Source organism: Callorhinus ursinus, unplaced genomic scaffold (genome assembly GCF_003265705.2).
Source record: "Callorhinus ursinus isolate GAN/ISIS: 27379988/994484 unplaced genomic scaffold, GSC_fseal_2.0 scaffold4, whole genome shotgun sequence".
NCBI lineage: Eukaryota > Metazoa > Chordata > Mammalia > Carnivora > Otariidae > Callorhinus > Callorhinus ursinus.
Genome location: NW_027397066.1, coordinates 45212082 through 45227523, shown reverse-complemented (window position 1 = coordinate 45227523; position 15442 = coordinate 45212082). Strand labels below are relative to the sequence as shown.

Below are 15442 nucleotides of genomic sequence, written 5' to 3'. Positions count from 1 at the left end.
GTGATGTATGCTACATCTCCTCACCCATACTGCCCATGTTACACCCCTTTCATTACCACCCAGACCATTTTCCTACATGGTATTTAGACATTCAGATCTAAGTCCTTGAATTTGCATAAAAACAAGATAAGACTGGACTCTATAAAAGTTACAGACATATCTTGATAAAGCCCAAAAGCGAACACGTGACTAGAGGGGGCAGTGAAATTCTAACCCCCTGCTCCAACACATATCTCTGCTGGTCACCCCAAAAATCAGTCCCTCAGTTCTCAATGCCTTGTGAGTGCTCTATGGTCCCTTTGATATAGAAAGGACCTCCCTTCCTCTGTGTTATGCTCCACCAGGAATGTCTCTCAGTTCACAGACATAGTTTTGTTTTCTCCCCAAGACAGGAAGACACGCCACATAGGCAGGTAGGATAGGCTTCATTACCAGCCACCATCATGTACCTGGAATCTACCCCTCCAAGCCTCAGAAATGTCTTCCTAGTCATGCAAGACTCAGGCTTTCTTTGCAATAAACCCTCTCCCCAACATCTCCACCATACCCTTCTTGAAATGTAGCTTTAGTTTATAGACACATAAGCACATTTAACCTACCAAATGGGTCTGAATCCAACTGTAGTAAATGCTGAAGGGTTTGGAGGCTCCTCATCTTCAATGAGTATAATAAATACTACTATGGAGCACAAGGAAGAAAAGGAAATGATTTTTCAGTTCTACACATATATGAGTATTTATTTAACAAACATGTCACAGTTAACCATTGGCACTGTTCTAAAGCTTTTATATATATATACACATATATATATATATATTAACTCATGCAATCTAAAAGCAGCCTTACAAGGTAATTAGACCCACCTTACACACAAGGAAATTAAGACACAGATTTGGTGACTTGAGGTTATACAACAAGTAAGTTTTGAGGATGCTCTGGCTCTAAGGCCCTATTCTTAATCATCTGCCACAGAGCCCCCCAGCCCAGGCTGGATCCCCACTCTGGTATGACAGTGATAATATTCCACTGAGAGAGAACTGAAGATGCAAGAACAGTAAAGTGAAAAGTCTACATCCCTTAGTCTCCTTGTCTCCATCTCACTCAGGCAAATGGCCAAGGCTAAAATCTTATTTCCCAAGTGGCTGAAAAGCTGTTGACATCAGAATAAATCTATACCAAGTAGAATCATCTATAACATATTTCAGGCCATTCTCTTGATATCTGATTTCCCCTCAGCCTCTCCTCTCACACCAGCAGCCCCTGGGGGAGGCTTCAGTGGGTCAGGTGGGGGCAGCTCTGGCCTCAACCCTACCTACTGCCTCTGGCCATATGTAGGACAAAGCAGCCATTGCTCACCATGACACAATTCTCAGAGGCTGTCTGAGGCAAGAGCAAGCTTGGCTAGAGTTAATGCAATTCGTAGGCAGGCAATGAGTCCTCTAGAGCTTAGGGAACACCTCCACAACCAACATATTGATACTATTCCAAACGATTTCCTTCTGTCCTGGTCTCTGCTGCCCATGATGTATATACCAGGAGTTCACACTCTTAATTTGAACTTCTACTACTGTAATGCTGGGAAAACTTACAGTTCAATTCAGTTACTTTTTTTTAACTGACTAATGGCAAATCACTCTGCACAAGATAAAAGGCAACAACATTAACATTTACTGAACATCTATTATGCAGAAAATTTCAAATACCTTATCTCAGTTACCCTTACCACAACAGTAATGTAGTACTACCACTGTTTTTAAGACGAGGAAATAAGAAGAGAGGAAAGTGATTTTATCAAGATCTCCCAGCTAAAAGTAGCAAAGCTAATGTAAATCCAGGCCTATCTGACTCCAGGCCTCTGCTCTCTCCCAACATACTATAGTGATTTGCTAAAAGAGCTTACCAATGTATAAAGAGCTAACCACTGGGGCGCCTGGGTGGCTCAGTTATTAAGCATCTGCCTTCAGCTCCAGTCATGATCTCAGGGTCCTGGGATTGAGCCCCGCATCGGGCTCCCTGCTCCACGGGAAGCCTGCTTCTCCCTCTCCCACTCCCCCTGCTTGTGTTCCCTCTCTCGCTGTGTCTCTGTCAAATCAATAAATAAAATCTTAAAAAAAAAAAAAAAAAGAGCTAACCACCAATCAAAATCCCAGCAAGTTATTTTATGGGTACCGACAAACTGATTGTAAAGTTTATAGGGAAAGGCAGAGATCCGGAATAACCAACACAATATTGAAGGTGAAGAACAAAGTTGGAGATTTGACACTACCCAACTTCCAAACTTACTACAAAGCTACAATAATCAAGACAGAGTGGTATTGGCAAAAGAACAAATAGATCAATGTTACAAAACAGAGCCCAGAAACAAAACCCCATAAATAGAGTCAACTGATCTTTGACAAGGGAGCAAAGACAATGCAATGGAGTGAAGATAGTATCTTCAACAAATGGTGCTAGAACAACCAGACATTCACAGGCAAAAAACTGAATCTAGACACACACCTTACATCCTTCACAAAAATAAATTCAAAACTGATCACCTAAATGTAAAACACAAAACTATAAAACTCCTAGAAGATAACATAGGAAAAAGATGACCTTGGGTAACGAAAAGCCTTTTTAGGTACAACATCAAAGGCCTAATCCATGAAAGAAATAAATGACAAATTAGACTTCATTAAAATTAAAAAGGTCTGCTCTGCAAAAGACAATACCAAGGGAATCAGACAAAGAAAAGCCCTGCGGGAAGAGTAAGCATAGAGGCCCTAAAACTGAACGAGCATGGAGTGCCTGAAGGTCAATCAGAAGAGCAGCTGCTGGAGTACAGTGAATGAGAGAGAGCAATGCAGTATGAGTCAGAGAAACCATCACGATCAATTCACGTCTTAGAGAACAACAATAGTGTCCACGTGTATTATGTAAAGGAAGAAATTTCGTCTCATGTTGAGGATGGAATTTATGTATTTTTTCCACCTAAGTTTATTCATCTTTATATTCAACTTAAGTTATAGACAGAAATGATTTAAAAAAGAGAGAGAGATTGAGAAGACAAGCCACAGACGGAGAGAAAATCTTCACAATAGACACATCTAATAAAGGCTATTACCCAAAATATACAGAGAACTCTTAAAACTCAACAATAAGAAAACACACATCCCAATTAAAAAACAAGCCAAAGACCTTAACAGACACCTCACCTAAAAAGATATACAGATGGCAAAAAAGCATATGAAAAGATGTTCCACGTCATTTCTCATTAGGGAAATGTAAATGAAAACAATGAGATACCACTACACACCTATTAGAATGGCCAAAATCCAGAACACTGACAATGCCCAAGCTGGTAAAGAAGTGGAGCAACAGGAACTCTCATCCACTGCTGGTGGGAATGCAAAATGGTACAACCACTCTGGAAGACAGTTTCAGTTTCTTACAAAATCAAACATACTCCTAACATATGATTCAGCAATTGTGCTTGTTGGTATTTACCCAAAGGAGTTCAAAATTTATGTCCACATGAAAACCTGCACACAGATATTTATGGCAGTTCTATTCATAATTGCCAAAACCCAGAAGCAACCAAGATGTCCTTCAATAGGTGAATGGATAAACATACTGTGGCATATCTAAACAACGAACTATTATTCAACACTAACAAGAAATTAGTTATCAAGCCATGAAAAGACATGAAGCAACTTAACTTCATATCATTAAGTGAAAGAAACTAATCTGAAAAGGCCACATATTGAATGAGTCCAACCATATAACCATTCTGGAAAAGACAACACTCTGGTGATAATGAAAAAATTAGTGGTTGCCAGGGGTGATGTGGGGTAGAGATGAATAGGCAAAGCACAGAGGACTTTTGGGCAGTGAAATACTCTGTATCTTATAATCATGGACCATTATACATTTGTCCAAACCTATAGAATGTAGAACACCAAGAGTGAACCCTAAGTAAAACTATGGACTTTAGGTGATTATGATATATAAAAGTAAGTTCATCCTTGGTTAAAAAAAAAAAAAGGTACATTCTGGTGGGTGATGTGATAAAGGGGGAGGCTATGCATGTGTGGGAGCAGGGAAATCTCTGAATCCCTCTCCATTTTGTTGTAAACCTAAACCTGCTCTTAAAAAATGAAGTCTTAAAAAAAAAACAGAACACAAGGTAGAATTAAATAGGGATATAATAAATATTGAAAATGGAAGGCAGAGGAAGGAACAAGTCTTTGCAACTAGCAGTATAGGACAAGGAAGTTGTTTTTGAGCTAAATCTTGAAAACTAAGTAAAATTTTTGATAGGCTAAAGAAGTTGTGTGAGCCTAAGGACAGAGTCATAGCAGGGCGTGTGGCAGAGACTATCAGCTATTCCTGAACATCCATTTCTTTTTCCTCCTGGACCTGGACAGATTATATTTCCCAAAACTCTTGTGCACTTCAGGGGGGCCACATGAGTAAATTCCTAACTATTAGAATATGAACAGAAGTGAAGACTGAGAGGCCTTGCCAATAGAAATCTCTCGTGTGCTTCTCTATCCCTTTTACCTACCTGGCTGGCTGGAACGAAGATGACCAGGGCAACTCTGGAAGCTGTGCGATAAAGATGGCACACCCTTCAGCAGTTCAATTCTATGTATCGCCTCATGGATGAGAACCCTCCTGCCTACCAGGAGCACTTACCTTGGACTGTTCAGTGAGTGAGAAATACATAAACTTCTTTTGTGTTTGAACCCTTTATGTATTTTGGGTCTACCTGTTACAGGAGGTAGTGTTACCCTAACTACTGCAGGTGGTATATTCAGGCAAAGGTGAATAGAGAGGCATGCAGTGCATACAGTGGGGGTTAACTGGAAACCTAACTGGTAGCTATATTAAGATGGATCACATTAAAGAACTGAGGTTTCTTCTGGGGTGCCTGGGTGGCTCAGTTGGTTAAGCGTCTGACTCTTGGTTTCAGCTCAGATCATGATCTCAGGGTCCTGGGATCGAGCACCCTATGTCGTGTGTAGTGTTGGGCTCTGGGCTCAGCGGGGAGTCTGCTTAAGACTCTCTCTCTCTCTCTTCCTTTCCCTCCCTCTGCCCCTTCCCTCACTCAGGTGCAAGCACATGTGCACTCTCTCTCTAAAATAAAGAACTAAATATTAAAAAAAAAAAAAGAACTGAGATTTCTTCTGTTAGCAGCAAGTCAAAATAAACCCACACTCTGATGAAATTAAACTGTATGCAAGTAAATATTTTAATTTAGTCTTTAATAAAGACTACATTTAATAAATTTAGTCTTTAATAAATAAGACAGTCTTTACTAAAGACTATCTTTATGAGCATTTGACATTTAAAACTATACTTTGGGCATTAACATGAGTACCTTCTTATACTGTCACTCTTTTATTTTGCAAAGAAGTAAGCCTCTTGAAATGATGCCCATGTTTTAATTTTTCCACTTGCCATTCCATTAATGAGCACTCACTATACTGTTACAAGTTTTAGTTTCAGCTCCACCAACACGCTATAATAAGCACCTGACAATGGAAGAGGACACCCAACTTAGAAATACACAAATGCTCCTACTTTAAGGACAATCGAAGAACAAACAGAGAAACAAAGATTGCAGCTGGCATTATGCTGTCAGAGTAAACGAAATGTTATAAAAGATATTTCTATGCTCTTTCAGGCATACTTTTCCCAAAGCCAGAAATGTGGCACATTGCCCAAGAAAGACAGGAAATAAGAAGTATATAAAAACAATACTGCAAGAAGGAACAATAAAAAAATTCATGTGAAGTAGAAAGCAAGCACGTTAGTGCAATCTTACTTTTCTGAATGAACAGTTTCTCTCTAAATGCAACCTCCAAGATGAATGTTTGACATGGTTGAAACATTGTGATAGAGTGAGAGGAGGCAGGGGAAAAACTGTTTCACAATTCAGAGGAAGCAGGAAGTAGATTTTGAGAACACAAATTCTGGTAGACTCCAAGATAAGTTAGTCTGAATGGGGAGGTGGAAGGCAGGAAGAGAAGTTAGAGTGGCAGACAATGTGAAGCAGGTGGGGAGATTTCAAGATAGAGTGATCTAACAGAATGAATCCAGAACTCAGTCATGTGACCATACCTAACTCCAGGGAAAACTGCTTTCTTTGGAAGAAGAGAATATGGATTTTCATGAGCAAGTGTCAGTCTCCGTCACCATGTTCTTCCATGATTCTATCACTTTGCTAATCCACTTGTCTCAGAATGAAATTGTCTATCTCTTTTTCTACTTTAGAGTGCAGACAGACTTGCACTGATCAACACATAGCTATTGAGTAAACAGGTGTAAACTAGCATTGTTAAACTTTCAGAACTGGAAAGGTTATATGAGACCTGATCCCAGTTATCTGATTATAAACAAAGGAAATAAGATCCAGGAAAGCCAAAGTTATAATTTATATTTTATCAGCTTTGTTGCACTGGTTGAGTTTCTGTAACAAAGGACAAAAATACAGAGGCTTAAACAAGACAGTAGTTTATTTCTGTCACATAATAGTCTGGATCAGAGTTGGTGTGATGGCTTTCCAGCAGGAAGGGAAGAATGTCGGGAAGGACAAAGTCCTTTCCTTTAAAAGGCATGATCCAAATTTACACATATTACTTCCTCTCACATCCCAGTGGCCAAAACCAAGTCACGTGGCCAAACCTAGCAGCAAAGAAGGCGGAGAATTTTGGTCTTTTGCTGAGCAGCCATATGTAGAAGCAGAAACTGTTACTATGATTAAAAAGAAGGGGAAGATGAATAGATACTGCAAGTCAACACTTGTTAACTTCAAAAAAAGCCAAAATAAGTTCCCATTTATAGAATGAAACTCCTAATACTAATAATTTATCAGCCCAGTAGAAAATCATAGGATGGTATGACCCTTTCAAGGAGAATAAGAGCCTCAAATTCAGCTCCATTGGAAATGGACTCCAGAAATACTCAAGGATGAGAAGTATACTATCCAAAGCAATTATTCCCACATCACTGTATGTCACAGGATCACCAGTGATCGATGTCACTGAATATCACGATCACCCGTGAAAATTATTTTAAATATCAATGCCTGAGTCCTACACATTCTAAATCTGGATAGGGGCCTCGACATCTGAAATATTTTAAGTCCCCAAGAGTGACTAGGATGTTGGGGCTAAAATCAATGACAAAGGGGCGCCTGGGTGGCTCAGTCAGGTAAGCATCTGCCTTCACCTCAGGTCATCATCCCAGTGTCCTGAGATCAAGCCCCAGTCGGGCTCCCTGTTCACTGGGGAGCCTGCTTCTCCCTCTGCCTGCCACTCCCCCTGCTTATGTTCTCTCTCTCTCTCTGTGTCAAATAAATATAATCTTAAAAAAAAAAACTTAAAAAAAAATAAATTTTAAAAAATGAATAAATAAACTCAACAATAAAGAGAAAAATCAAAGATAAATATTCAAACTCACCTGAAAGGTTAAACTAAAAAGACTTAATTTTAAAAAAATAAATATTGTTGGACTTCTCTGAGTAACCTTAATCACAAGGATTTTAGATTGTAAAAGACTGATTATGAAAATGTAGGACTGGGTTATCTCCTGGCTCTGCTACTGTTAGACTTTGGGCTAGTTCCTAAAGCATTCTGAGCTTGATGTCCCTAGTCCATAAAATGAGGGGTTTAGCCAAAATGATTGCTTGTAGCATTCCCACATGTTTTCACTTTTTGCTAGCCAGTTCTCTTCATTATGTGCAACGTAAGAGTAAAGGAAAAACAGTTAACATTTAACAAATATTTATAGAGGTCTTACTTTGTGCTAGCCTCTGCTAGGAATATAAAGGGAACAAAGATAAAAGCAGGCCAGCCTTCTTCCTTATTCATGGAGCTTACAAGCTATCAGCTGCAAAACATTATACGGGGTCCTATATAATGTTGATCAAAAGTCTATTGATGGCTACCTTTGGGTGACAGGAATATACAGAGGTCTTTCTTTCCCTGTCTCTGTCTGTCTCTGTCTCTACCACCCCTTCCCCATTTTTCCCTTTCTCCTTTGCAATCTCTTTTGTTTAAATTCAAATTTTTCTAAGTATGTAATACTCTCATAATGGAGGAAAAAAGTAAACCCTATAAAAAGCATTATTTTTAAAAACTTTTTTTTAAACATATTTTCAGGAGCATCTGGGTGGCAGGCACTTCAGCGACCAACTCTTGGTTTCGGCTCAGGGTTGTGAGATTGAGCCCCATGTTGGGCTCTGAGCTCAGCACTAGTCTCCTTGAGATTTGCTCTCTCCCTCTGCCCCTCCCCAGTCTGACTCGCTCATGCTTGCTCTCTCTCAAATAAATAAATCTTTTAAAAATAAATAAAATAAAATATATTTTCAAATTCCTGTTCTCTTTTGTAAGAGATATCAAAAGTAAGTAAAATGTAGACAAAGAGATATCTGATAAGGTAGAGCTCATCCTAAGCAGAGAGAACCTATGTAAGTCCCTCTTCTATTTCCACAGCTTTTAGGAAAGGAAATGCAGATCCAGCAGAAATGTCACTGTGTGTGCGTATGTCTGTGTATGTGTATACACACATGCTTGTACATGTTTAATAGAGCAAAGGGGCAACAAAAGATGAATACAAATAAACAATGTGATGAAGGAACAATGAAGGAAAGAAAAATAGCACTACTCAAAAGCAATTCGTTCCTTTTTCTGTAAGCCAAACAGCCTTGATAATTGAGGTTTCACAGGCAAGTCCTACAATATTTTCTCAGCTTTCTCTGGTGACCTTCACCTTGCCACAGCTATTAAATGCTGACAGGCTAACTACTGTTTGTTTCTTGGATACAAAAAACGTTGGGTTCTCTCCAAGTGATTCTGTGCTTCTCCAAAGGCGAGCAACTGCCCCCGCCCAGTCAGTTCACAATCGCTCTGCTAGGGAAGAAGCACCATAGCAGGGTATATTCAAAAGACCAGAGAATCCAAAAGCTTTGGAACATGTGGCATGATTATTATTATTTTCCCAGTTGTTACCCTTTCCTTCCTTATGTTTTGCTTAGGTTAAAGAATTTTGCATTTCCTAGCACACATTAATATTGTTTGGGAGGAGGAAAGAGAAACCTAGCCAAGAACAGGGGCAAGCTGAAACGAAATTCAGTGTCTTAAATGATACCACATGAACTTTTCTGTATTTCGTTTCTAAAAAGGTCTCACTGTGGACTCTATTATTAACATTTGCCTTGGAAACAACTAACACTTATACTTTATTGACATTTATTTATTAATGAGTTGTAGAGTTAATCATGGGACTTACTGTTGAAGCATTGCTCTTTAATCAATATACAGTAGAACCTCCATTTTTCATTTCCTAGTAAGTCTAACAGTATTCTCCCTGGTGACCCTATCAATCAAACAAAGGGGGGAAAATAGTTATGTTCATTCACTACTATGCTTAATAGCAGCCCACAGCATTTTTAAAAGCAACTGTAAAAGTATGTCAAACATATATATATATGAAAATGGGATGTCTCTGTATTCAATAAGTACGAACAGTATTAAATGTTTGGCATTATGTGTTCAAAGTAGGAATGTTTTGCCCTTTTTACAAAAAAAAGAACATGATGGGTATACAAGAAAGAATTAATGATGTTTAGGGTCCAACTAAAGCAGTAGTTCTAAACTGAGGACCATTTTGCCCCTAGGGGACATTTGGCAATGTCTGGAGACTTGATTGCCACAATGGGGCAGGGGGCGGGGGGAGGGGGGGAGGTGGAGGGAGATGGGGCGGTGCTAGTAGCATCTAGCGGATAGAGACCAAGGACACCATTGGACATACTACAATGTATAAGACAGGCTCCCGATAAGTAGAGAAAGAGCAGTGTGCATAAGATCACAAAGCTCTCATCCTACTAGGCTGACTAGACCAGATGCACACAGCAAGCAAATCCATAGAGAAGGACCCACATACCTATACTGAGGCAAACTGTAACTGCAGGGCCTTCCTCCTTCAGAAAGTGATAGGGACACTCCAGAGCTCCTCCCTGTTCTTCCACTGAGTGACTCAGACCTACAGAGCCAAGGTCTCAACTAAGCTAAGACGAAGGAAAATGAGCCTCCAGAAACATTCAGATTGGTCTCTCCTCCAAAAGGGAATGTAATGGTATGGAGTGAACAGTAGGGATCACAGTGCACTGTACATACTAAAAGCACACATTAGCTCCTGAAACTTATATTTTGATTGCGTGTGTGCATGTGTGTACCACGTAGTGAGGTAAAATATACTTCTTACTGAGGGGTCATGGTCAAAGAGTTTGAAGTCATGAACCTAAATCAGAGTCTCTCCTTCCCTTCCTCCCTCCTTCTTTCCCCCTTTTCCCTACACCAATACCCATATGCATTTATACAGGAGAATCAAAATAGAAGATTTATCTACTAAAACATATATAATATATATATATATATATATATATATATATATATATATATAAGTTGATGGGAATGTCAGCACAAACCAAGCTTAGAAAACTCCCCTGAAGCCGGGCCATTAAGCAAAGCTGTTGAGACTATCAGTCATGACTATGGTTCTCACACTAGAGAGGATGATGAGCACTGATTAGGCCAAGGGCCTTCTAGCACCAGTCCAACTGACCTTCATCAGAGAACCTCCTGGCTTCTCTCTTTCCTAGCCAATCTTGCCAAGACTGCAGGACCAGCCACTCATTAGTCCCTAAATAGTGCTAACTGGGAGCCACCCGTGGGCTAAGTATCACCCAATATATATTTTATACATTTATCTTACTTAGTCCTAACAATCACCCTGGAATAGCATTTCAATTGAACAGATGATGAACTGAGGCTCAGGAAAATAATACAGCATACCCAAGATCTCATGTCTAGGAAGGAAGTATCAGAGCCAAGCGGAAAATCCAAGGCTCCAGGCTCTAAAGCCCAAGCTCTTTCCATCACACTGATCTCTTAGTTCGACAGACTCTGAGCTTGAGATGTGTGTGCAGAAGATTATTGGGGCGAGCTTCAACACCTGTGTGGGAGAGAAATATGATTGGAATGCTGACCCTAAGGTCATATACGGGTATAGGGCTCTGGAGCTGAGAAGGCCTTTCAAAGTTGTCCAGCCTTAAGGCAAGGGAACTCCATATCCCATTCTCTTATAGACTAGCCTAGATTCTGGCTTCCCCAGGGAGAGAGTATGACCTTAGGTGAAGTAGCCTTCTTATGGGGAGGACAATAGCAAAGAAGGACTCAGCCAAGAGTCAGCTGCCAATGCTCCCAGAAGCTGAGGGAAGGAGTGCCTTAGACCCACAAAGAGAACTGGGCAGGGTCCTACAGCATCCACCACATTAGAGAACACAAGCCCCCCCATGTTTGCTATCCCTAGCTGTCCTGACAAGGTTGAATCCTCTGTCCCTAGAAAAAAACTATTGCCTATTTCAGTTCCACCACTTACTATATGATTTTGAATCAGTAACTTAATCTCTTGGTACTTTAATTTCCTCATCTGAAATACGAAAATACTAATCACAACATGGGATTTTTCAGAATATAGCTCCTGGCACCTAAGCACCTGGAAAAGGCTTCCTGTTGCTATGTTTCTTACTTTTGCTTTGCTCCCTCCTTACCAGCTTCTTCCATGTATAAAAAGGGCTTTAAAGTCAGATACCAACAGACATAGGTTATGGAAGTGCCAAATCTCAGCTCAGGACTTTGGCCCATTGTTTATTTCAGTCCTACAGCTGCTGCTGCCACCTCACTTTACTTGCTACCACTTAGAGTATGATTCCTTAAAGGAAGCTTCAAGAGACTTCTTTATGAATACTTGAAGTACTCCTGGGCTCTCTCCAGGACAGTGGTTGTTTAAATAATTCATGAGAGTTGTACCTGAAACTGACAAAGACAAGGCAAATTGCATTAGAGCAGCTTATTCCTTACACGCCTACACATGGCCTTTGATAACACAGGATGCTAGCATAGAATTCAGTACTGCTTAAAAAAAAAAAAAAAAAAAAGAAAGAAAAATTAAGTGCTCCAAAGAAGAAAGACAATATTTAAAGAAAAGTTAAACCCAAAAGCAACGTGAAGGTGAAAGCCGCCAGGTGATAAACATAAAAGAGGTACTATACTCTTTAGCCAGGTTTGGAAATGGTCCCGTCAAGAACCAGACCATTCTCATTTTCAAGATGATACAATAAATACAGAGTAGTTTTCTCCACACAGAAGCCTTGAAGATTTTTAATGCTCCTGCCAAAATGAATGTTGGATGATGCTTGATGCTGTTGAATAATGAAGATGTTATCTATTTCTCTAATGCTGTTAGAAAGCAGTGCATTACACAGATAAAGGTTGTGTAACTACAGGGGGTCAGTGCAAAAGACAAGATGTTGTTGAAAGAGCAGCTGTATCCTTAAAATGCATTGTACTGACATAAAGATAAAAATGAGTTTGTCTTAGAAAGTTGGCATGCTGATATGCCAGAATGCCCAATCACATAACCTACCTGGGCTTTCATAATTTTGTTTTTGATAAAGTCATGAGCCCACCGCCTTCTCTTTCAACACAACTGCCCAATGTTCAACCAAAAGGAACTATTCAATTTTATCCCAAAGCCCATGTTTTCCCATTTCCAAACCATAGCTTATTCATCTGCCCTATAACCAGAGCTGCCATCCCTCCATTTTCATCAAACTCCTCTCCAACCTTTAAGATCTATTTCAATGTCCTCTTTTAATAAAAGTTGTTCTAGGCCCACCGTCCCCAAATTAGACATGATCATTCCATGTAAACTTTAATAACAGTCTGAATCTCCCTTCTAGCAATAATTATTCTTGCCTGTCTTGCCTTGGCTTATTTTATTTATTTGTAACATTTATTTTCCTCTATCTTGTAAGCATTCTAAGACAGTGACTAAGTCTTAATCCTCTTTGCATCTTCTTCAGTACCTGACACTGCCCTGAACTTGAAATGTTCGATAAATGTGGCTGGATTTATCAATAACACTTTCCCTTTGGCAGTTTGGAACTCACTATCCACCTTTTATCGTCCCCATACTTCCTCTGCTCATAGGAGTCAGCACAAAGTGACCTCAGCTATCCCTTGAAAATACCAGAAGATTGAAGGTTAGATATCTAACACTGTTTATGAAAGGTTGCTACCCTTCTGACTTCCTAGGAGTTATGGGATTCTAGGGCTCAAATGCTCTTTAAATAATATCTGAGTCTGGGGTTGAGTGAACTGCCCAATGTCATATATGGAGCAAACCTAGGACTAAAATCTAATAAAAGGATGAGATATTTTGTTGTTCAATACTGTTGTCATAGATTGGGTTAGAGCTTTTCTCTTGTATGGTCTTGAGCTCATTCATTCCAGGAATATAATTTTTTTAAGTATAAGCTTAAGAATATTAATATGCCAAAACAATAATAATAAGAAACCTTGGACTTACTTATAAATTTACATGTACAGCCAGCATGCTCTACCCTGATCCAACATTTCAATGACAAGTATATCAGATTTAAATACATACAAGCATGTACTTGCTTATGACAAAAACACTTCAGGATCTGTTTGTAACATCAAGAACATCCAAAGAAAAATGAAGTTCAAGTAGAAATGTTTTGATGATTTTATTCTCAGTAGAACTCAACCACAAACCAAAGTCAGATGAATAATGCTTCAAATGAAGTGAAAATAATGAATCAATAACATGACTGGCAAATTCTGAAGAATGGATCAGAGTTCTGAAAAAAATCTTCACAAAAGATTTTCTTCCAAGGAGCTTCTGCAGCATCCAAATGCATTTATTATTGGCTCACTGCAATTTCTATGGAGCAGAAACTAAGCAAGACCCTTCCTGTTCACTTCCATTTTTCATGTGGTAGGCTATAACCTCATATTCCCGTGTTTAAACACAACCTACAACCTGTCTTCATCAGGCTAAATTAAAAGATTTTTACACCCTATGATTTGTGATTTTATAGCTTCCTTATACCACAAAGTTAAGATGACCTTATGCCCCAAGACCATGTTTGTAAAGTTATCTAGTTTGTTTCTTTACGATGCCTATGTACGTCATTCTCCTCAGGGTGATTATCACATAGGTGAGCATAACACAGTTCTATACAACACTTCTTCCATGTCGTGAGGTTCAATACTAAATGCCTGGTGATTCTATCTAATTATTTTTTTTAATTTTTTATTGTTATGTTAATCACCATACATTACATCATTAGTTCTTGATGTAGTGTTCCACGATTCATTGTTTGTGCATAACACCCAGTGCTCCACGCAGAACGTGCCCTCCTTAATACCCATCACCAGGCTAACCCATCCCCCCACCCCCTCCCCTCTAGAACCCTCAGTTTGTTTTTCAGAGTCCATCGTCTCTCATGGTTCGTCTCCCCCTCCGACTTACTCCCCTTCATTCTTCCCCTCCTGCTATCTTCTTTTTCTTTTTTCTTAACATATCTTGTATTATTTGTTTCAGAAGTACAGATCTGTGATTCAACAGTCTTGCACAATTCACAGCGCTCACCATAGCACATACCCTACCCAATGTCTATCACCCAGCCAATTATAATAGAGGCCACTGGAACTATTTAATACAAACTCCCACAGGGTTACACAGCCAAAGAGAAGCAAATACTTGTGCTATCATGTGGTAAATTCAGAGCTTGGCATACACAAAATCAAGGAAATTGTGATAAAGGCAGATTTATCTTTTCAGATCTCTGTAAGTAATGAGAGGTCATAGTAAAGATTTGCTGCATAGTAAAAGCACCTTCAGTCAACCTATCTGCCATTCTGGACAGGTCTTTAGGGGAAAGTCTATGCAAGGTAGAATGCCAAAAGATTATATGAAGTACATGAATAAATGTGGACTATAAGAAAAATGCTTTTAGTTTTGGAATTGATGACATCTGACCATGAAATAATATAAATGGCTTCTAACAGCATGGTAAGATGTAAATTCTGGTTGAAACAGGTACTGTCCATTCAAATGGTCATCTTGGGAGATAAAAATACTCTAACTATGCTACTCTTGTTCCAAATATGTCATCTTTAAAAATTAGTTTCAGGACACATTCTGTCAAAATCTTCATCTGGGCTTTTAAGCTGGGCTTGATTTTTGGAAAACAACCTGCTGCAGGCGGACTCTGAAGTGCCCCCATGCCCTTTGCCTCCTGGTGTTCATGCTTTTGTGTGATCCCCCCTTCCTCAACTGTTGAGTGTGGTTCGTAACTTGCTTCTAGCCAATAGAAGATGGCAAAGATGACAGAATATATATAATTACATATATAAAATTACATTATCTAAGATTATAACCTATCTTGCTAGTAGATATTCTCTCTCCCTTGCTGACTTTGAGGAAGCAAGTAGTCATGCTGGGAAGGTCCGCAGAGCAAGGAGCTGAGGGTAGCCTAGACAGCAAGAAACTGAAGCCCTCAGCCAACAGCCTACAAAGAACT

At 39.4% G+C, this 15442-nt stretch overlaps 1 long non-coding RNA gene across 1 annotated transcript in view; it reads right to left on the bottom strand.

Annotated features, from left to right (window-relative positions):
• Positions 1-15442, bottom strand: part of LOC141372460 (uncharacterized) — a 199730-nt gene that overhangs the window by 153834 nt on the left and 30454 nt on the right. Inside the window, exon 2 of the long non-coding RNA XR_012377719.1 lies at positions 9277-9363. This is a non-coding gene — a long non-coding RNA (uncharacterized lncRNA). The remainder of the gene's footprint in view (positions 1-9276; positions 9364-15442) is intronic.